This window comes from Crocodylus siamensis, chromosome 3 (genome assembly GCF_052110815.1).
Source record: "Crocodylus siamensis isolate JL-2025a chromosome 3, ASM5211081v1, whole genome shotgun sequence".
Classification (NCBI taxonomy): domain Eukaryota; kingdom Metazoa; phylum Chordata; order Crocodylia; family Crocodylidae; genus Crocodylus; species Crocodylus siamensis.
Genome location: NC_143397.1, coordinates 224974897 through 224999800, shown reverse-complemented (window position 1 = coordinate 224999800; position 24904 = coordinate 224974897). Strand labels below are relative to the sequence as shown.

At 42.0% G+C, this 24904-nt stretch overlaps 1 protein-coding gene across 2 annotated transcripts in view; it reads right to left on the bottom strand.

The window, feature by feature from the left end:
• RIMS2 (regulating synaptic membrane exocytosis 2) overlaps positions 1 to 24904 on the bottom strand; it is an 899878-nt gene that overhangs the window by 628715 nt on the left and 246259 nt on the right. The window lies entirely within an intron of this gene.

Here is a 24904-nt window from a genome sequence, read left to right as displayed (position 1 = left end):
TCCTTGCAGGGTTCTGAAGAAGGAGAATGGTGATTTCCTTATTCATCTTTTGGCTTTGCCTCTGGAAAATGGCAATCTCCAGTAACCTTCACCTCCTATCAGCTCCTTTTCTTGAATCCGTTTTTTTTTCTGGTAGCATACTGACTTCTATTATCTCACTGTCCCTGTTCATTCCAAACTGTATTGAAGCCTATTGTTATTGACTTCCTTTCCCACTAATAAATCTTTGTGGGTTCTCATTGTGATTGTTGTGCCATATATACCAAGTAAACCAAGGTGGGCTTCTGAGCCAGCGCTGTTAGCTGGCACGGCTGGTCACCTTCTCTAGTTTCTAACACTTTAGTCAGCCCTTTCCTGGGCCCAATAAACTTGGGGTCTAATCCCTTCCAAAAATCTGGCCCAACACAAGTGCTAAACAGAGCAGAAGAATCACTTCTCTTGATTTGCAAGTGACACACCTGTTATTACAACCCGGTATGCTGTTAGCTATTTTTGCAACAAGAGCACAATGTTGGCTTGTATTCATCTTATGGTCTACTCTAACCACCAGGTCTTTTTCTGCAGTTCTGCAACCTAGCCAGTCATTCCCCAGTCCATATTTGTACGTGTGGTTATTCCATCCCAAATGCAAAAGTTTGTACTTACCCTTGTTGAATCGTCTCATGGTGGTTGCAGAAAATTTCTCCAATCTATCCAGGTCATTCTGGATCCTAGCCCTGCCCTCTGGAGTGTCTGCAACTGTACCCAACTTGGTGTTGTCTACAAATTTACTAAGTGTCCACTCAACCCTATCATCTAAATAATTAATGAAGATGAACAATACCAGACTCAGGACACATCCTTGAGGAACCCCACTTGATACTTCCTCCCAAGCAGACTTTGAACCAATCATAATCCATACAGTTATGTATCAATGTTACTGTACTTTCATTTAGTTTGTATTTTCTTAGCTTGTTAGTGAGAACTTCTTGGGAAACTGTGTCAAAAGCCTTGTTAAGGTAGGGTGCATCCCCATGAGCAGGAATGCCTGTTTCCCCAGAGACAAACAGCAGTAACACAATGTGAGCAGCTGCTACTTGTCCATAGGGAAAGTCCATGTCACTCACGCTCTGGCGTGCAGCACGTTGCCCTGGGTGATGTACAGGAGGCTGGGGCCAGCGCACACTGCTTTCACATGCACCACCCCACTTTTTTTGGCAGCATGGGGAAAAGTGAGGGATGGGGTCAGCAGCATCTTGCTTGCTCACTTTCATGCCAGCAGCCTGCACCCTCCTTCCTCCTAGCAGGCTATGTTGCCAGGAGGACTGCTAGCCCCCACTGGGGGCTAGCTTTTTTTGGCAGCATGTGCTGCATACTGCACATCCATACTTGTCTGGACATGCCTGTAAAGGTATATTACATCCACTACACTTCCCCCAATCCCGAGACCCTGTCACCTTATCCAAGTAAGAAATCAGGCTGGTTAAACATAACTTGCTCTTGGGGAATCCATGCTACCTATTCCTGATCACTTTTAGATCTAATATACATCCAAACCCGCCGATATCACCAAATTTGCACTGAGATCACCCAAGATCATCACCTCACAAGTCTCAAAAGGGCCATGACATGCCATGACAAGAAATGTAAAACCTGTCAAAACTTCACCACCACCCCCACAATTACTACACTTCATAATAACTCCATCAACATTCCTAGATCTTACACCTGCACCTCCAGAAATGTAATACATCTCATTCAGTGCACCAAATACCCTGATGGAAAATATGTAGGAAAAACCAAACAACAACTGCATACCGGAATGAACGTACAGTGAAAATCTATCAAAGACAAAAATACCCAGTTACCTGTGTGGGCACATTTCTCAGAAGAAAACCACTCTCTCTCCAGTCTCTCAGTTCTAATCCTCAAAGGGAATTTACAAAATACCTTTTACAGACGAGCCTATGAACTCCCCTTCATCAATTTACTGGATACAAAAAATCATTGACTAAATATAGATATTGGATTTATGATACATTATAACCTGCCTAACATCTGACTCCCCAAGTAAACCCTGCACTTTTTACCACTTATTCTCGCCCTGTCCTGCTCACATCTGTCATCCATTGACTACTGCTACATTCATTACCCTCCCCACCCCCATCTGTCTCTCATCTACTGGCGACCTCAGTTTACATTTTAACTGATTGGTTTTCTTGCATATGTACTGGCCTCTGACCACTTTACTACTCCATCCAGGAAGACCACAGACCATCTGCAGATGCTTCCTCAGTATTTGTACCCAAAAGCTTGCAAAGAACTTTTCCAACTATTTGAATTGATCTAATAAAAGATATCAAATTTTAGATTTAAGCACCCACAGAGGCATTTAGGGACTTAAATCACCCTTTGTGAATCTAACCTAAAGCAGCTATCCCTTACCTCCAAACATACAGAGATACAGGACACTAGTCAAGAAAGTATATTAAAATTAATATATTTGATCCATCTACCTAAAAGTGTGTTCTTTCCTTGTTTCTATCCTTGCTGCATTTTATAAATAAACTGATCAATAACTTCAAACCCCTACAAAATGTTTAAATTGTTCATTATATAATTAGAGAAATCAGGACAGAAATCTTAAATTATTTAATTAAAGCCACTAGTGAGAGTACAGTCAGAGTTCAAATTAAGATTCAAGAATCCCAGTCACTTCTTTTCAAATGTATATACTAGTCTGCTGGATTATGTAACTCTTGAATCTACTAAGATTACTCTCCCTTTGACTAGTGGTCTAATCCAAAGCTTTTGAAATCACTGGGAATCATGCCATTAACGTCAGTGAATTTTATAGTAGCCCTCAGGAAAGCAACACACCTATGTGCTGACAACAGGCTTCTGGAAGGGCACTGAAATGAACCTAGAGCTAGCAGATGCAATATGAGTAACAATGCTCAGCCATGAATGGGCCTAAGAATCAGCACAAAAGATTCCAAGGTTTTTGGTGCATTGCCCCCAAACCATCCATGAATAACTGTAAAAACACTACTTATCGTAAGGGGGGAGAGGACAGACTACCAGTTAGTAGTCATTTTGTATCTTTAAGTTAACTTGGCTCTTTTTAACATGACTGTCATTGAGGTATCTGAATGCAACACATGCTATCTTCACAGGGAAAAGGCAACCATTTTCCTTCTTTTTCAAATTAAAGCCAAAATTAACCCTGACATTTATAGATTCCTAAGGAAGTCAGTGAATATAGACTTCACAAATCCCAAAGGCCAACTCTGAAGGAGATAGTCCAGATCAGTCTTGAATGTCTAAACAGAGAGTGCCAATTGTGCCTAATTATATTAGCTGCCTTTGTGTGATGAAACCAAACAATTCACTTCCAAGTGTCCAGTTCCAGTCTTAGAAGTTAAAAAAAAAAAAAGGATTAGCTATTAAACACTGCTTATTCTAGGGTTTTAACTATATGAAAGGTGACAGAATGCTTTTTAAGTACAAGCTTTAACTAATTATTTACCCATTTATTACAATTTGGAAAAAAAAGTTCTATCTTTTGAAAAGGCTCCCTGTCTAGTTCTTTTTTGTCCAGAGTAAAATTTTGTTAAAAAAAGAGAGGACTTGTAAAATATAATTGAAGAGATGTGTTTGAGTAAGGTTTTTTTTTTTAATGTAAATGAATTCAATTTTTTAAAACAAGCAACAGAATTGTGGATCAGATGTTGCTCCCACTGTAGTCAACAGGAAACCTCCTGTCAGCTCAAAAAGGAAAACCTGACAATACGAGACTTGCCTTGCATGAGAAAAAAACTGACCATACCATTCCAGTGTCACTGTCCAAAATGAGGGTGATACAAAAAATAAACAAACAGACACCAAACATGGGAAACTGAAAAATACATCTTTTTAAAACTTGAAATGTTAATAACCTCAATAACAAAGCCAGGGCATTTATGATTTTCTTCCTTTTTGTTTTCAGTGTTCTAATCCAACTTATAAACTGACAAAATTCCACTGTGTTAAAATTACTCCTGACTTATGCTGTTGGGAAAAAGAAACAACATGATAATAAAGGGTGCCTCTGACCTGCTAATAAGCATGCCTTTAAGTTTCGTATATCAGCATCCCCATGCTTCAAAACGGCAGTGGGGGGCACTTTAACCAAAGCTTGTTTGACAGTGCTCCAGGGGGGCAAGTTGAGAGGGCTAGAAGGCACCCCCCGACCAGGATCGCAGCAGAGAAACCCCACCATGACAGCAAAGAAACAGCCCTGAAACGGGACAAAGCTTACCTTTATCAGGCACGGTGGCCTGATAACTTACATTCATCAGGGAACATGCTGCCAACAAGCAAATTGCCCGAGCAGTTCATCAGCCACTTTTCAATACAGCTGGGACTGGTGCATGGTGATGATGTCATTGAAGAACATGAGGCAGCACTAGTAAGAGCCAATGGCAGAGGAAATGCTGGGATAGCAACAGCCAGGCAGCTGCTATTTGCTCCTCCCAGCATGGCCAGAACAACCCAGCACTGGGACCCAAAAAGGGGTCTGAAAGAGGAGTGTCACCCAGCACTCTGACTGCGGTCCAAGCCCGGACCAGGAGGAACACTGAGGGATAGGCCCCTCCAACACATGTGAGACATGTGAGTGGGGAGAATATTATACCTCGCCAATCTTGTTTTGTTTCTTCTTAGTTCTGTGTTAAGTTGCCCCTGGGGCAGCAGGTGAACTCCCAGGTTGTCCTTGAAGCTGAGGAAAGCAGGGCCCTCAGAGACTCCACGCCCAGACATAAAGGAGTTCTAAGTGGCCATATCATAGCCTACAGAGGAATAGTCCAAAAGCACTGATGGGCAGAACGAGAGTGTCCCAGGTCCACTGTAGAAGAGGTGGAAGCACACATCCCGTACCAAGAGGGGAGTGCTGATGGTGGCCTGTCATATAAGAAGCACGAGTTGGGGCCAAGTCAATAGGAACAGTGACTGTTGTACCCAGGCTGACCACAATCTAGCCAAACACTGCTGGCTGGTGTATGGAAAGAGTGTAGGGGAGGTGGAGCCCCAGGAACATCCACCGGTGACATCTCCCACTGATATTCCAACAACAAGGGAGCCTCCCACCTTCAAAGATAACATCTAGTCATGGTGCGTGAGTATCAGTTGTCTCCCTGGGGAGGTGGCACCTGAACAGCAGAAGTACCCAAGGAAAACCATGGGTGGGAGAGGAGCATCTCAGCTGCCATTTTGAAGTGTGGGGACACTGGTACATGAGATGCTGCACAGCCGCTCTTGGAGCTGTCAGCAGTGACTGGGGGGATGCGGGGAGAAAAGGAGTCCCCCACCATAAGAACCCCCTCCCACAATTTGTTGGCTGGAATCTGGGGAGGCAGGCTAGGTCCACACTGGGGGGAGTCTGTGTCCCTGCAGCAGCCCCTGCCAGGCAGTGGCAAGCTGCTGCTACAGAGAGGGACACCCCAGAGCCCTTACCCTGCAGCAGCCCCAGCCAGGCAGCAGTGCTATGAATTAATTAATAATATGTATATTAATAATATAATTTGAACACCAATGATTCTACACTTATATGTTCTATTAGATGTGAATTTGAGGCTGAACCTACACAACATTAAAGGGTATCATCTTAATAATATACCTGTTATCTTTAGTAAATATAGATACAGCAGCAGTGCTGTGCATGCTGGCTGGGGCTGGGGTGGTGCCAGGGGTGTTGCCATCAGTGGGTGCAGGAGGGAGCACAGCACAGGCTGTCCCAGGTCAGAGTAAGTGGGGCTCAACCCCATGTGGAGCACTGTGGGGGCAGCCACAAGCTGGATGGGGTGAGGAGCAAACTGCATCTGCACTGCACCACACTACCCAGGCAAACTCTGTTGCATGTGTCCCCTCCCCTCCACTCTTTCCACCCCTGAGTGGCTCCCAGGATCTATCACATGGCTTACAGACACACTCCCAGACACATATACCCACCCCTCATACACCCTACATACACACCCACTCCATACCCCCGTCCCCTACCCCACCCCCCACATCCACCATATGCAAGAGTAAGACTTTATTTTGAGCTATTATGCAATCACTTCTATATACACTACTCAAAAAACATAAATCAGGACATGCATAATTTTTTGGAAAAAAATTAAAGTATGTTGTAGTAGGTGTTTGATTTTTAGCACATGATTTGTTTTTTATCTAGAATTCATTAAAATGATATCTTCTAAAATATTTTATGTGCTCGGCTGGCAACACCTCATTAAAACTCATTAAGTGGCCCACCAGCTGAAGTAACTGCCCACCTCAGGACTGATACTCCTTAGATCCACTATGATTAAAGACCTATTCAAATCTCAATTTCATGAAAATTGTAATATTGGGCAACCTCCACAAAATCTGTGAGGGAAAAAAAGCTTACTAAAAATAAAATGCTGACACCCCAGTGGGGGCTAGCAGTCCTCCTGGCAACATAACCTGCCAGGAGGAAGGAGGGTGCAGGCTGCTGGCATGAAAGAGAGCAAGCAAGATGGCTGCTGACCCCATCCCTCACTGCTGATTGGCTCAGAGGTCCATCTGTAGTGCAGCTCTGCCCCTCCCCACCAGTCTGTGACAAGGATTGGGGCTGTATGACAGATGGCTCTCTCCACCAATCAGCAGTGGGGAGCAGGGCCACCATGGCCCCTCAGCCAATCAGAGGTGTGAGTGGCCTGCCATGATAAGCCTATGAAAATGGTGATTGGCCCCATGATCTGCCCATGAAACTGGCCTGCCACTTCCTTGAGTTAGGTAGACCCCTAAGTATGATTACCACAGGTGGCCATCTTGCTTTTTTCTGATTTAATTTAATTTTTAAATATTGAACAAAATCCGCTCTTGTTTTAATGTGGTTGCAGCTGTTCATACTACCAGACCTTCAGAGGGGATACAGATAAAATAGATCATCTTGTTTTTCTTATCAGAATAACTTTTGGTCTATAGGATAATGCTCTAGGAGGTCATGAATTCTAAGCTCTTGCATTGTGTTAATAATTCTCTGCCCCTTACTTATTCAGCAAGTCCTTCTAATATAGTTGGAGACAAAAACAAACTTTGAATATGACAGAAGCAGGTCTCATAAACTTAGACACACAGCCTCTTAGAATCAGAAAACTGTATTAATTAGATCATTCCATTTGCAGGATATACCAATTCTTCCATGTGTAACCTATCGTTTCTGTCTTCCTCTGGTTGTTTGTCCATAAAAGATAAAGTTTGCTCTTTCAGACAGCTAATAGAGTTGTTTCTCCAGGTGAGATGGCAGAAGTCTGTGTAACACAACATTTCTTAATCTGACATACCCTAACTTTTGAGTGCTTGATTCTGCAAGCTTAATAACTTTATTTTAAAAGTTTTTGTATACTTTACATGTCCAGTAATTACATATACTGATATATATAATCTAGTTATATATGTGTGTATATATACAGACACATACTTTACATAGTAAAAATATGGAACACACGCATTTATATTAATCTATTATCTTCAAGAGGAGACTTCATCTTCAAGAGGAGACTGGATAGGCACCTGGCTGGGGTCTTATGACCGCTCCCACCCCCAGTGCTCATTCCTGCCCATGGCGAGGGGTTGGACTCTATGATCTGTCTAGGTCCCTTCCGACTCACTGATTCTATGATTCTATACAATTAATTTTCCATAGCCATGCAAGCAATTTGACAGATGCTTTTCAAGAGAATTTGAGGAAACACATATATTACATTGAATGGTGCATGAGCCACAGATGTTATTTTGTGGAAAGAAAATATGCAAGGCAAAATTTGTATTTCTCTTGCTGCAATAAGGCCACCAGTACTTCACAAATAATGTATAATTAGCTGCAATTTTGAATTGTTCTTGGAGGGCTAGCAACATTGTCTCCGAGTTAAAAAAATTACTACTGCTATATTTATTTCATAATATGTGCCCCATATAACTACCAAACTTAGCACCTACTCCTGCTATTGTTTATCAGGCAATCTATCATGAACCATTAGTAGAAACCTTGCTAAAGTTAAGAACATACGTTTTAATCCATAGCAAACCATATTTTAAATATAAATTGAAAGATTCCATCAAGATACATACACACTGATCCAGTGCATTTTGTCATGGGGATTTTTTTTCTGTGATTTTAAAATTGCAGACTTGATATAACATTAGCTAGTTCCTTTTACAATGAATATATATCATAGCAGTAAACACTTTCAGAACAATGTGTGGCAATAGTTTTATGAAGCTGTATTACATTACTTAAAAAACTGCAAATACTTCTGAGCCCATAATGGGCTGCTTCAAGTTAATGGCCACTGGATATCCAGGGGTCAAAAAAACCTGCAGGGTGGAAAAAGCTGAGCAGTGCATGCACAGGCAGCGTGTCCTTGCAGCATGGAGAACATCTAAATGTGCAGTATATGGCATCGTAGACGTGTTTGCGGCACCACATACTGCACAGCCACCCTTGTCTGGATGAATCCTTAGTGTTTATTCTGCCCTAGGTACATTTTGCACTACAGTATTGCTATCATAAACAAATTATTTAGCAAACAACCATTGGACCTCTGCTGAATGAAAGAGAGAAATGATTACTTGGTTGTGGTATTTCTGACATTGAAGAGAGCAGAGGAAATGCTGTAAGCTGTCTCCAGGCTCCATACACTTCTATTGATATTTGAGGCATTGGCTACATTCTAAAATCTTATATTCTCTATGAAACAGTTTTGAGAAGCTGTTTTACATTCTTTGTCTCACATTACAGGAATTATGTTTCTTGGGGTTTCTTTTGCCTTCAGTTTCTGAAACAAAAACAATTAACTGATAATAGGGTGACATTTTACTGAAAAGGGCACATTTCTTGAACAAACTGGGCAGACCCCCAAAGCCTGAGTTTTACAAGTTTGAAACAATATTGAAAGCACTCTCTTTTTGAAAGATTTCTGCTTTACTCTAATATTAGCAATTTTTAAATAGAAATAATGGTTGTTTTATTGCTGGCCTGTAAGCTAAAAGGTTCATATTTTGTTATTTTATAATTGATTGATTTTATTTATGTAAGGCTCTAAGGTGCTTGCTAATGGATGATAATCTAAATTTCAAAATAAATAATCGTCCTTTCAGGAAAAAAATTAAGCTCAGGGAAAACATACCCACATATCACACTAAGTCTTATTTCAACAAATCTGGTCTAAAGGGAAATTTGAGCAGATTTGTCACTTTCATCAGAATTATATCTGAGAATGGTGGTCTTCTAGACCAGTGTATAACTACTACTGTAACAGAGTTCTTGTTTTTTTAATTAGTTGAAGTAGGAATGTTGAACTCATACATCCCTGAGAGCCAGATGAGCAGAATGGGGCTGCTCTCAGGTCTGGATCGCACCTACAGACTGGCCCCATCTGTCAGAGCCAGTGTGCAGGAACAGTCTGCCATCAGCAGCTCGTGTAGTGTTGGTCCCAAACCAGCCCTGTGTGCTGTATGCAGTATTCACTTGTACTAATCTGGGGCTCATACTCAGGGTATGCACTGCATGTGGCGCTTGTGCCAGACTGGCCTAATGCTTGGGTTCTAGCTCACAGGGACACTCTGTGGGCCTGATCAAGCTGCAGAGCCAGCACACAGGGCCGGGGCTTATGTTTGCTACATGTGGCATACAGGTTTGCTCTGAGATCCTGGATCTCTCCCACAACCTGGATTGCTGACACCCAGGACTTGAAGAATTATAGAAGTCAGAAGATTAGCATATCATATTTAATCAATCCAGATCGGTAGTATTTCAGCAATCAGTAAGATACTCTAGCCCTTCACTTTCCAGGGCATCTTTGTTGAAGAGCAGGGTTTGAAAACTACTAGCACTGGTCTTAATATTGCAAGCACCACTGACATGATAATATTCTTGTCTAGCCACTGGACTGAATTCTTTTTAAACAATTTTAACAATTTTATATCCATATGTACCGTGCTTAGCACCATATCTGATTACCTAGACGTACTTTAGAGAATGTTGGCATTGATCCTTCTACATCTCCCAAATTAAGCAAGTTCTAAGATATTTTAACAAATGCCCAAGATAAGTCAAATTTTATGCTAACTGAGGTTTCTAACCTAGAAAGATAGCATCTCTGATGATGATCTATTAAATGAAGCTCATGTTAACTTAGAACACAGGTCACTAAAAATTCCTTAGGACCTTCTGCCTTACTGGCCAACATGTATTTTTTTTATTACAAGTAACAAAACATTCCAGAACAAATATCTGACAGGTAAACCTCGCTGTACAAGATCTGAACTTGAAATAAAAAGCAGGTCTGCTGGGCCCATTGTTGCCTCTGCCAAAGGTGACAAGACTTCTTCTGTGGCACCCTGAGTGCTAAAGTTATTTTCCTCTGGTATTCTGAAATGGATGACCAATCTACCCTTGAAACATTAGGAGACATACCACTGGAGAAGAAATTAGGGTACAATACTGAGGGCAACATAAGAACCTGTTTCTCCAAGTACTGAGCCTGCATCCATTAGAATGACAGGGTAACATTTCCACTAATTTAACTGGAGCACAATCAGACACTAGACCATAACAAAGTTCTAGCCAGTTACTACAGAAGCTGTAGGACATCAGGTGAACTGTGATTCCCACCTCTGTTGAAAGACATGTCTGTCTTCTATCAGAGACAAGTAGCAACTCCCCCAAAACTGTTGTCCCCTTGCTGGCAAACCAGGGACTGCTTTTAGCTAAAAGGTATAAAACGATCTGCATAAACATTCAGAACAGCTGCAGATCTTCTGCAACTCTGGCAGGAGTGTTGCATGTGACCACAGAATTGATGCAAAATAGAAGAGAGGAACACTGGGGAAAGAGAATGAAATAGGCAGAAAAAAACCTGGAGATAGAGAGTAAATTAGAAGCAATCTTCAAAGATGCAGAGGACCTGCCCTAGTCTGTCTTTGAAAACCATTTTTGCATTTGGCCAGAGTTTGGTTGCAAGGAGTCAGAAACAAGTGAGAAGAAAAAGAGGAGGTAAATGCGGAGATAAAAAAAATACCAAGATTAACACAGGATAGCAAGACAAATACACGGGAGGAGTTCGTGCTGAAAGGAGATTTAAAAGAAAAAAATAGGAGTGTTGGGGACAAATATATCAAAAGATACAAGGGCAGAAGAAACTGAATTGAATAAATCTGTTAAAGGTAAGGAGTTAAGAAGAAAACGTCAACCTGACATATGGTAGTTTTATTATAAAAATATGACCATCTTAAACCCATTAATATATTTTATATGCATTTTCCAGGGTGTTTTTCTGTAAATGCTATTGACTAGATGAAATAGATTTAAATCTAGTAAAACCATCTAATCGTGTAATGTAAAGATTAATGGCAATTAAATTATACTACAAAATCAATTGTTTTGTAGCTTCTGTCTACAGACCAAAGAAAAAGAAGTAGTATCAGTAACAATTATTCAGGCTCATAATATTGGTTTTAAATTTGTTTTTTTCCATTATGGTAAATACAGTTAATGGATAGAACCATGAAAATAGAGGAGGGTATTTGGAAAGGCCTACCACAAGTTCTAGAACCACTTTGCTGCCAACAGCCACAAACCATGAGACAGCAGAAAACTGTCAGTTACCTCACTGTACTGCAGTCTGTAGAACTTGTTTCTCTCTTCATCAATTTTTAAAACACACACACAAAGCAGACAAACTTTTTAAATTATTCTGCTAAAAAAAAGAGATTAACCAGTGAAAGTATGGTGCAACAAAGGATTGTGACCACCCAGTAAGCTCTAGCATTTAAACAGGTCAACATCAGTTTGAAAAGATGTGCTAGTTGTGGTGATGGCTCTCTCTTTCTCTGACCTTACAAATGCAAATATAAATTGGGGAGCAACTTGCTAAGCTGCAGTGTTACAGAAAAGGACTTGTGAGTTATAGTGGTTCACAAACTGCAGATGAGTCAACAGAGTTGTTGTTGCAAAATAAGCCAATAGTATAATGAAATATACTAACGTGAGTGTTATACACAAGTCATGAGAACTAACTCTTCTGCACTGGAGAGGTCTCACCTTGAATAACATGTGTAGTTTGAGGCAGTGAACTTCAAGAAAGAAACAGACATATTGAAGAGAGTCTAGTAAAGAGCAACAAACCTGATTAAAAGTCTTGGAAACATGCCCTTTTTATAAGGAAAGATTGGAGGAAATGGGTATATTTGGTCTGGAGAAGAGAAGACTGATGGGGAATTTGAGAACCACCTTTGAACATATGAAGGGCTGTAACAAACAAGATAGATACTAGGGCTGTGCGAAGGTTTGGTTGCTGATTCGATTTGGTGGAGATTCGGCCCAATTCAGCGGCTGAATCTCCAAATCCGAATTGAATCAGGAGGCCCTTTAATCTTGCCGAATCGAATCAGAACCCTCAAATTGATTCAGAGAGATTTGATGATTCGGACATACATACAGCTTTAAATGTTTTTTCTACATACTTCAAGGTACCAGGTGGCTTGTGAATGCTGAGATGCTGGGGTGGATGGAGCGTCCCACAGGAGCATGGGGGGAGGGGAGGGGTCCCCAGCGCACCTGGCAGCGGACCCGAAAGTGGATCAGAAGTACTTCTAGTCCACTTCTGGGTCAGCCGGGGAGCACGTGGGGGATTCCTCACCTCCCCCAGCTCAGCAACTGGTACCTCCTGGGTCTGGGAGGGAGGCACCTGGGGTCCCCCTGTAGCCAATCACCGAGCCAGGAAGTTGTCTCATCATCTATTCCTTCTTTAAGATAATATCCAAAGTAAATCAGTATCTTTATCACAACGCAGTAAAAGCCATGCTTTAGCCTACAGGTCATTAAGCTGTGTTCCTGAAGTAATGAGCTTATAAACACAGCATTGTTTTTAGTCAATGGAACTTAAACACTGCATTGACTCTGGACTACCATGTTACAAATTTGTTTTCTTTTAGGGATAGTGGTCATCTTCCTATGAGCTATTCAATACAAGAATAGAATTAAGAAGCCCCTTTAACTGCACTACAGCAGAACTGACTGTGTGGGTAGTAATGCTATTGTCAAGAAACGTGACAGTTGCAGCATTGATACTTCTATGCTCAGTACAATGAGTAAGAGCAGGAAAAAAGTAAGGCACTGACAGAGCCTAAAAACTGTGGGAGTAGTCATGGGATAGTGGAGAAAGGTTGCATCTACATGAGACAATTACTGCAGAGCTGCATAATTATTTTCACAGTAAATGTCTCTGTGTTCTACACATGCACCCCGATTATTATACTAATAAACTCCAGAGCAGGCTAGTACTTGTAAATACAAGGACTGGAGTTTTGTTCAGCTGTAGCAGCACACATGTAGATGCTGCCCAACTGGCTGGGGTATGAGGGTGCATCAGGGAGGAGCTGCTTGCACTGGAGCACCCTCATGCCCAGGCTAGCCCCTCTGCACCATATTGAGCTTGGATGGAGCAGCCCTGGGCTGCTTCCAGCCAGGGTTGCTCCAACTGGGCACAATGTGCTGTGTACAAATACACTCCAGAGCAATATAGTGCAGAGTTTTTTGCTCCTTGGAACACATTCAAACAGGGCGCCTGGGAGCAAAAATCTCTGGAGCAATAAGCTCCAGAGTTTATTTGATTCACTAATTGCACATGTATATACACCCCAAAAGACCTTTATTACTTTGTATTTGAAGGAAGGGCTGAGGTTGTATTAAAAGAAGCTGTTCTGACATTATTATCTCCAGAAGTATATGGCATCCTGGCATGGAGAGGCAAAGAGCACAGGAAGAAGACAAAGAAGTACTGAAACAGCAGTTTGCTTAAAGATGTAGATTTTATTTCAGAATTCTGAAAAGGGGCGGACTGAGGATAAGCAAGAGAGACAACAAGTGATGGAACCTGATGGAACAGAAGAATACAACAGAAGCATAGGGCAAAATGCTATCTGCGGATACCTGTGTGGAAGCGCCACAAAATTTGATCCCAAATTAGTTCCCAACTACTTGTAAAATCACTGGCAACATTCCTCTGACATTTCCCAGTTTTACCACCTGCTCTAGCACCCACAAAAGTTAATGGGAGTCATCCAAGGCCAGAATTGAGGCCCAAGACTCAGTTTCAAACTCACCTTTGAAAATAAAAAATGCACACTTCAGGAATAAATTAAATAATATTTTTTTCTCAGTAATTAATTTCTTATTCAGTTATATTAAAAAATGTTAATAATGAAATAGTCTTGCATATGTAAATTACACACCTGGGCTAGGGGCAGAGATTACCCATAAACCGGTATAAGTGATTGGACACTGGTTCAAATCTGTAACACAACAGAAGGTCAGTGCACATAAACTGCTTTCAAAATGATCTAAACCAATTTAAGGTAACCCTGGATGGATGTAGTATCAGACTTAATTGATTTAGGTTAAATCAGCTTATTGAACTTTTATCTCAGATCCCCTCCACATTCAAGCTGTCTGCTCTAGCAGAGCAGGGAGACAGGCTCTAGTACACCCCCCGCCCCACCCCCCTAACATCTAGCCTGAGCCACTGCAGATATGTGGCTGCATTTCCAGAATTAAAAGTGAATCAGTAGCTTACAGGTTCAGTCTATGAAGCTTAAACTAACCCAAGAAGACTGATTTGATTCAGTCTCAGGCTTTTGAATGTCTGTACTTAGGCCTACAGACTGAAGAAGGTTTATGGGTGCACCATTTTCCTCATCTAATACCTCTCATTAATTGCTAATGTCTATAAATATTAGAAATACATATGATGCGTTATCAAACTGATTCTTGCATAATATTTCTATAACAATGTGTCTATAATAATGAAAGTCAACCTAAAATCAGGAGCCTGAAATATTTCAATTCTTATTTCAAGAAACATTATACTAAAAATGTTGAAGCATATCTGTCGAGGTTTATTCAGCATGAGATATTTAGATCTTGATTTTCAGGTGTGTTTAGCACCCACAACTCTAACTGATGTCACTGAAGACTTTATCTCAAATCAGGGTCACAGAGAAAAAAAGGCCACATTACAGTATTTTGGAGCAAATGTTTTGGTTACAATAAACTAACACTGATAACCTTCATAAATAACCATCTTTCAGTTTAATTCTTGCACAATATTTTTGTAATCATTTGCCTAAACTCAGGGAGAAATTTTACTGATAAACTCCAGTTAGAATCTCAGGATCCGTCATTTTTAAGTACGAGAAGATGCAATAATATTTAGTAAATTTCCTTAAGATTCATACAAGAACTGCTTGAACCAGTGATTGTTAACAAGGGTGCTGCAGCATCCTGGGATGCCTTTAGATCTTTTCTAGGATGCCATGCAATGTTAATGCTGTTAGACACATAAACATGATTCACATCTTGGTAACAGAACAATTGGTCTATTATTTTTCCGTAGTCAAAAGACAAACGAAAACTGGGGCTAGAGACAGAAATTACACAAAGTGGTATAAGAGATCAGAAACCAGTCTAAACCTGTAACAGGACAGAAGTTCAGTGCACACAGATGGGTTTCAAAATGGCCAGACTCCATTTAAGATACACCTGGATGGATGTAGTATCAGACTTAACTGATTTAGCTTAAATCAGCCTATCAAACGTCTGTCCCAGATCCCCTCCTGACTCAAGTTCTCACAGTTGCCAAGCACTGCAGGATGTTTTGTGCATCACAGAGTGGGCAGGCTAGCCTCCACTATGCTGTCTGCTCCAGCAGAGCAGGCTGGCCCCACCCCTGGGCAGCAAAGCCCCTGTTCCCCAACCTGTGTCCTGCCTGCACCTGTCAGCTTGGAGGGGAGGGGGAGACAATGGGGTTCGGGAAGAAGAGGGAACAGAGCCTCTACCCACAGGTCCGGCACCAGAACCTTGGTCTGTCCAGATGCGGGGAGCCCTGTGCTGATAGTGATTCCCCTCCCATTCCTTCTACATGGTCGGGCCACTGCTCAGCACCCCCTCAGCAGGTGAGAGTTGTTGAGCACTCCCACAGCCTGGTACCAGCCCCCACAGCCTGGCTGTGGGGCCACTGTGACTGCCCATGTCGGGGGGAGGCCCATGCCTCAGTGGATTTCCTCTGCCTCAGCCCAGGGTCCTCCAACCTGGTGCGCCCTGCCCTGAGAGCAAACCCCCCCACCCCCTTCCCCTCCTGCATACAGGGGCTGCTCAGGCCCACTGTTTCTGCACCAACTACCTATCAGATGACACTAAAGGATCACTAAAGTATAATGAACCCAGAGTGAATACGGATTATGCAACACTTACAACAAATTGAACTCTTATTCACTGTTCAGTTGGGAAAGGCAGCCAGATGACTGCACTGGCCCAGACCAGAAGGTGGGGAGTGCTACTGCATGCCTCCCAACCTGCCGGCTATTGCTGAACCCATCTGAGCCTATATGAGTGTGGTCCACCATTCAACTTAGCTAAAAACTAACTTTATTAATATGTTAAGTGTTATCTTGGTAATTTCTAGAGAGAGAGAGAGAGAGAGAGAGAGAGAAAAGGATTTAGTCCAATGGTCTCACCCAATCCCAGATGTTACTCCACTCACAGAAAAGATGGCCAATTGATTATAGCAAGTGAAGGGTGATATGCTGTGGGAAGTCTTTTTGGCTGGCACAGTCAAAACAAATGTTGTTTTCTGGATAGACAATGACATACCCTTAATTTCCTTGCTGCCTCCTTTTATGCTTTTTCTTCAACTTTGCTCCTCTGATTACTTCATTTTCAGGTACTGCTGATTGTTTTCCCCTGTGATCATCATACTGTTCATGTGTTTATCCTGTCAGCATATTCCTTTGCTCCAACAAACCTATCACATGCACACATCTTAATTTGGTCTGTCCACAACACCAGAAATTCTAAGAGCTCTGCAGTTGGGCACTGTCCAATTGGTCTCCTCTTATCACCTTTCATTAACATATCCAATCACTTCATTCCTCTGATTTAGTTGGTTAGTGCCAAGTTCAGTTAATCTGAGCTAGTAACAAGGCTCACATTCTACACATTCTATGTTGATAATGCTAGAACATAAGCTGACTTCTCACACTGATAAAAAAACCATAATGTGAAAGTGCGCTTAAGGCTACAGCTGACAGTGCAGATAGAAAATGCAAAAGAAAAGTTCAGATAATACTGTAATTCACTACTAGGTAGGTGCAACTAAAGCTAAATGTGACAAGCTACCCTAACACCACCCCTGCAGGTGGATGTTGGGGGAGCAATCCCTCAAAGCCAGTGCCTATCCCAGCAGCCAAGCATCTGTTCACAAAGGGAAAGCCACATGCCTCAGCAATTTCTCCTGTCCTGGCCCACTGTCCCCTGAGCCCTAGTCTGCACAACCACTCAGGGGAAGGGGTAGAGGGGAGAATCCCTCTCTGCTCTCACAACAGGGCAGACCAGGGCTCAGGGAACCCCAGGTCAGGGCAAAAGAAACCCCCTGAGGCATGAGGCTGGCCCCACATGGGCAGACACCCGGCTTGTGTGGGGGAGCCAGCATCAACCTGGGGGACTGCTTCCCCCTCCCACCTGCAGAGGCAGGGCTGAACCATGGCCTGACCATGCAGGTAAGTGGGTGAGGGATCCCTCTCTGCTCCCACTGCAGGGCAGACCAGGGCTTGGGGGAGCCTGGACTGGGTGGGAAAAACCGCCTGAAGCCTGGGGCTCCCCCCACATGAACAAATGCCTGGCTGTGGGAGCCTGCTTCTGGATTGGGGGGCTCCTTTTCCCCTCCTGTGGGGAGAGGGCAGCAGGGTGTTGCAGGGCATGTTCTGGGCAGCCAGTCAGGGGTGGCCCACACTCAGATAGGCTCAGATTCACTTGGCAATGGCTGGCAGGCTGGGAGGCATGCTCTAGTGCTCCCCACCTTCTGGCCTGGGCCAGTGCAGTCATCTGGCTCTTTCCCAACTGAAAAGTGAACATGAGTTCAGTTTGTTATAAGTCCAATCTTAGCATCTTAGAGAAACCTGAAAAGATTGAATCAATGCCACCTTGGGTCTTTTGACCGTCTGTTCTTTGCCTACAACCTAATACTTTAGGAATGGTACCTCGAGTATAATTAGGGGTGCTTTGAGTCTAAAAAGGTTGAGAACTACTGGCCTGAACTATCTGAAAAACTATGTTACTGCCCATCATTTGACCTAATTTAAGTAAACTCAAAATCATAAAAGTTCTCATGTTGTATGCAGTTCTGTAAATAAAGCACTAAGCACACCAAAATATGCTTAATAAATAGAATTTTGGTACTCCTTTATCAGCTGTTCTTGGAATAAAATCAACTGCTCTTCTCCTTTATCAAATCCACTTCTCAGAATAAAAGACAAAGGAAAACAGAACAGCACCCAGAGGTTCACTAATTCCTTGAAACACTAAACAACTTGCATTTGGTACTTTGTGTTTTCATGTAATTTGTATATTGACACCTTCCATTTGGCAGTTTTTCTTTTTTTTAATTAATTATTCTGGACAAAGAAATTTAAATTCATCCATATTTTGAGTCCTATTAATTAGTCTTTCTGTCCTTCCTTACCAGATACATGCTGATATTGTTTTGCTCTTCATATCACTCACTCTACTCCAATGTGATGTTACACATTTCTAATACTACTAGAAAACATTTCTGCATCTTGTCAATTTTGAGTTGGAGGTCACTGCAGCTAATAATGTTTGTTTTGGCCCATTCAAAGAGATTTCTCACTGAGCTATAAACTAGAGCTAATACTATATTAGAATTCCTCTTGCAACTCCACTAACAGTAATTATATTTGGGCTATATATAAATCAGTATTATTTTTGTACAGATCATGGGAATGGGTTATTTCTTCTTTATTTAGATCAACATAAATAAAGCTGGATTAACAATGGCATGCCCCCTTATAGTACTCTCATCTCAAAGCAAGCAGACATTTCAACATGGAAATTCTGCCCCCAAAATCTACTTTCTTTACATACATATAGATTCAGGCTCCCAACTTTCATCTCCACTTTTATGATGACTCTTTATAGGTTCAACAATTTAATGAGGTTTGTCTTGAAGATACAGGAGCTAGGCAACAAGGACTTTGCAATAAATCACCTGCATAATGTTAGAAATGCCACCACTTCCTCTGGAAGTCTTGCTTCTGTATGAAATGGAAGACTTGGCAGCACACATTTACGTTGATATGTATTCACATTTGTTTACACATACAGTATAAACTCAAAACAGAGTAGCTGAACAACAGAGGATACAAAAACACTGAACTCATGAATTCTTGTGGCTAATTACATCCTTTCAGAGAACAGGCAAAAAATCTCACAAATATTGGTTGTGGTTGTAATACTGATTTGTGAAATTTGGGATTCAGACTGCTCCAAAATTTAGGAAACTAATTTAGGAGACTAATTCTCCACTTCAAAATGCATTTCTCTCTCCCCTATCAGTTTATTTCCTAATTCTCTTTCAGTACAAACTTACTGTCATTCTCTATTCTATTAGTGTCACACTACTATTTTCTGTCCCCTTCTCTTTTATCCAATATGATCATTGTAGCAGTTCAGCAGATTGCATAACTGCTGTGCTATAGCAGTCTGCAGTTTCCATATCTTGCTTTCTTCGTATTTTCCTTGAGTCAAAGATGATCCAGAATTTATTGCATCCCTCTGTCTCCATGGAAATCTCAGAAAACACAAGATTTTTAAATAGCAGTGAGCTCAACACAGTCTGACATACCTGCTGAGACTCATGCATGTAGTAAAAAGGTTATTTGAAAAAAGAAGACTCTTTGATTTCACATAGGGATGTTTTTTTCTTTGATTTTCAGAATGTTGCTATCATAGCCAAGATTTCAGACAACACTAAATGTCTACATGCAGACAAAAAATCTGTTTCAAGGTTTGTATAGCTTTTGAACCCTATTTTTCTGAATTAGTTTTTTCAGTACAAGAATAATCACCCTTGAGCATATTCAAAGTTATGAGAACAAGAGATAGATTTTTTGCATAGACATTAGGGATGGAAGGGACCTCGGAAGATCATCAAGTCTAGCCCCAAATACTCTGGGTTTTGGACAAGAAGGAAGCATATTGTGAATCTGTGGCAAACAATTCAGACTCAGAAAATCCCATTTAGAAGAAACATCTATATTTGTCATTGAATTCAAATCACTCATGGAGGTGTTCTTACATCTGCTTCTGACTAAGGCTCCTTATGTTACTGAAGAAAAAATATGACCCATTTGCCCATTATTGCTTATCATTTAGTATCCAGACAAGGGACACTTGAGAATGATATAAAAGAGAATGAGGACACGTGTTTTAATCAATATAATTCATAGTTCTTCCTTCTGTTTCTCAACTCCCTTTGTTTTGTACCTGTTTTTTCTCTATTGTCCTTCCCCTCTACCTCCTTTAATTTTTGGCTTATTTTATGTTATCAGAGTCATATTCCATGTGCTGATGTTGGTGAGAAGCATGACTTCTTATCTCACCCTGCCCCGGCCCCTACTTCGCCCAGCCCTCCAGGGAGCCACGTGACTGGAGCTGTGCGAACAAGCTGTGCAAACAGGCGCGCTTGTTTGCCCAGCATGTGAGTTAGCACAGAGTTCACACAGGAAGGCGAGCAGGAGGGTCCGAGGCCTTGCCTGTGAGCCCCCTAGGGTAGACAGTCTCAGCTGCAGCTGGCTTACCAGTGGCATGATGTGGATGGGCACATGCCGCAACCCAAGGGTCCCCTCAGGGTCTGCAGCCCCCACAACTGGCTCCTTAGAGGCCTCCACCCAGATGGAGCCCATGGTTCTGGGCTCCACGCAGACGAAGCCTCTGGCTCTCAGCTGCGGGGGCTGCCTGTCACTTTTTCAGGTTCTGGGGTCCGGGAGCATGGCCACCTTCCCTTGTGAGGTTTGCTCTATTTTGGGGTCTCTAGCACACCAACTGGAGGAGCTCCAGGCTGCAGTCCAGAGACTACACGCCATCAGGGACTGTGAGAAGGAGATCAACTCCTACTGCCAGGACCTTCTCTCCTGGGAAGCAGAGGGGAGACCACAGTCTCCCTCCAGGATAAAGGAGGACTCAGAGACCTCCTATTCTGTCCAGCCCAGGCCTTGGACCAAGGTGGCCAAGGGTCCCAAGGCCCACCACACCAAGGTCCCTGTCCCACTGGAGCTCTGCAATGGGTATAAACCTCTGCAACCCCAGCAGAGCCTGCTGAGTTCCCAGCTCCTGCGGGAACAACCTACTGTAGCTACAACCCCCACTCTCCCCAAGACAATACGCAAAGTGTCTGTCATGGGAGACTATCCTGAGGGGGACTGAGGGGACAATCTGCTGCCCTGACCCCTTAACCCGGGGAGTCTGTTGCTTCCCAGAAACTCAAATCCGAGACATTGCGGAGAAGATCCCTGAACTCCTCCAGCCCACTGACCACTACCCAATGCTCCCTATCTACGTGGGCACCAATGACACGGCTCAGAGTGCTCCCAGCCAGGTCATGAAGTGCTACAGAGATTTGGGAGCTGGGCTTAAGGGTCTGGGGGTGGAGGTGGTGTTTTCTTTGATCCTCCCAGTCTCAGATTACAGGCCAAGGAGGGAGAGGAGGATCCAGGTAGTGAACCAAAGACTGCAGCACTGGTGTCATCGGGAAGACTTTGGCTTCCATGACCAGTCTGCTCTTTGGTGAAAGAGGCAGTGAGCTGCTGGGAAGGGACAACCTCCACCTCTCTCCTGGGGAGGAGGCTCTTCTCAGCCACTGAATCATTTAGCATGTTGAATCATTTAGCATTAAACTTATTGGATTCACTGCTCTTCAGAATCCTACAATATGCTTCTTCCAGTACCTATACTTTGCCCAAAACCTAGTTAAATCTTTAAATGCCATTTTATAACTGCCCTAAGCTAAAATCCCTACGTGTCACAAGGTTGTTTCACTGTCAGATACAGGTTTGTCAGTAACTCAAAGTAATGTTAAAGTATTACACTGAGTCTCATCATAAACTTTTGGTTGTATCTTCTCCATAAATTTATTTAGCAAAAAGCCATGTAAAATATTGTGAGGTGCTTTGGAAATACCAGATATAGACTAGAAATACATTTAATAATGAAAGACTAATATGTTTGTAACACATAAGGCTATCGATCATAAAGATTTTTTACTTCTATTTTTAGCAGAGATGAGCCCAAATTAAAACCCCTTTATTAAAGAGCCTTGGGGAAGTTCAAATCCCAGTTTTGTAGTCCAAATCTATCTCATATTTTTAAAGCAAATTTCTAATCCCAGATCAATAAAACAAGCTCTCCACTCCATTACAAAGTTGTAGCATGGAAAAATGCATCCTGAGCAGTCTTCTTTCACCCCTCCCCCTCTTCCAAGTATCTTCTGACTTGCAAATGGCAGAACAACAGCAAGTGGCTGTCTGGGCAAGCTGTTCTGGCAATCATAGGTAATCTATAGTGGCAGTGGAATTTGCTGGTGCCTGGGAGAGAGAGGGAGAATTCACCCCACTTTTTGCCACTGACGCCTTTCTCCAAAGGGCAAAAAAGTGCTGATTTTGGCGTAAAAATGGAGTCAATTCCCTCCCCGGGAGCAGTGAACTACACTGCTACATAACAAAACTATGATTTCCAGAATATCTTGCGCTCTGTGACACATATTGTTTACAATGGGGGCAAGTAGAGCAAGACAGGCAGCAACAGGCAGGCAGTAGCAAGCACCCTAGTAGCTCCAGAGTGAAGTTCCTCCTCCCCCCATTCTTCTGGCTTCCTTCCCACAGGAGCTCGCCCACCCCATATGATGCTACTGCTCCATTGGTTTGCCCTGCATGTCTACATTGTGTTCACATTCATACCACAGTGTAGTGCCATACATGTAGGCAAAACAGAATGCTAATATAGCTAATATTGAATAGTGTATTAATCAATATTATTACTATTAAAATGCTTTGAAAAATGTGCTAAGTGTCATAGAAACACACCATATGGCTCCCATAATCAAGAACTTATACAGATAAAGAGACAAAGAATTAGAAAAAGGAATAAGTAAAGGAGTGGTACAGAAACATCAGCAACAGCAAGGACAATGTGTGGGTAAAGTGAATGCTTCCCAGGGAAACTCGGTTCCTCACTTTCTGACCACCTAAATTAAGACCTACGGTACTTCATATGCAGAAATGCTAAGCAATGACTATCACAGTGCCAGTAGAAACTGTGGATGTTCAACATAAAAATGGAAAGAGATCTTTAACAACAAACAAAAAGAAAAATACTTATAAGTAAAATTTATCTCTCAAAAGTGTTTTTGCCACACAATGATCCAAATCTGAGACTTTGCTCAGCTACTGAAGGTTAACGTGCCTCAGAGACTCTGACAGAGGGAATGTCAAGACTGTGCAACCCTCTCTATTTCTAATTCTAACCTCTCTACCAACAACTTTCTAATCAGGGGAGAGGTGATCAGTTCAGTTCAGGATCTCCTTCAGTGAAAGGAGGGTTAGCTTGGTGGACATTACCTCTCAACTTCAAGAGGGTATGTCAAACTTATCATGGGCACAACTCCAAGTTTGATATTGTGTGTCTATTAAGTAAGACTAAAACTGAGGGGATGCATAGCAACCATGAACTGATATCACTCTCTTAAATACTTCTGATCTCAGTGGGTAGAAGGAATAATAATTTTAGAGGTAGAGTCTACATTTTTCGCATTGCCCTATTTAACTTTGTACTATATATATTTATATTACACTTAGAGTTCAGATAACAGCATTTTAAAAATCTAGATAACTATAGATTTTTAGATTTAAAGAATCTAGAAAACTTCACCTTCTTGCTCTCAAATATCTGTGTGTAAAAGAAAGAGAGAGAGAGACAGCGGAAAGAGCCTTTAAGAGAGAAATGAATTGCAGTTGAGAACAAAGAACCTGTTTTATTATCAATATTATACTATAGGGGATAGACGATTCCACTTTCTAGAAATAATTAGAAATGATGAGTCTTTCTTTGTCCCATTGTGACCAATGCTCCTTAGCAATGAGTTGAGCTGCCAGTTTCAGTACTATGCAGCTCAGAGATCGTGAATATAATTAAGGAACACTCAGAGACGCTCAGTGCTGAACCTGTCAACTGAGATTGGAGCAAAGGGCAGCAGGCAAAATAAGGGAAGCAAAAAGAGCTTAGATCAATTATATTAAATGTATTTCTAAACCAGGCCACGAAAAAAGAATCAATACCTGTTGAGTTGAAAGAAAATTTTAATTATATACATGTAAAAAAAGGTGAATTTACAAACATTGACTGATGGCATTAAGATGAAAAGGGTCTGAATAACTGGTTTCTTTAATAAAGGGAACTAAAGTTCAAGAAATTGGAAACACTCAAGAAGATTCTATGCTGACACCATCACTCAAAGGCACTGCAATCTCCCATTCAAAATACAAAAAGCACTACATGAAGTTATAATCCAACAGTTTGCTTGACTACCACCTTCCTTCCACCAGCAAAACACTTTCCATAGCCTTATTTTTACACATTGGCAAAAATCACAATACTTATGCCATAAAAATAATATCACACAGTAGTAATGTAATTAGGGGTGGCAGAGGGGGACCACAGTGGCACCAGCTCTTAGGAAGATTTAGGAAGACCACCAAAATCATCCTCCACCCCCATGGAATCTGCACCTCAGCAGCAAGAACAGCCCCACAGCACATTTTTTTCAATAGCAGCTGGTGCACAGGCACTGCACTGATGTTGCTTTAAGAGCAAGAGTTTGGGTGAGCAGAACGTGTAGTAGCAACAGCAGCAGCATCCGCACACCAAGGACTGTTTTGGGTAAGACTCTTGCAACCCATCCCCTTCCTCCCCGCTCCATGTTTGTCCAAGGTGCAAACCCTACCTGTTATG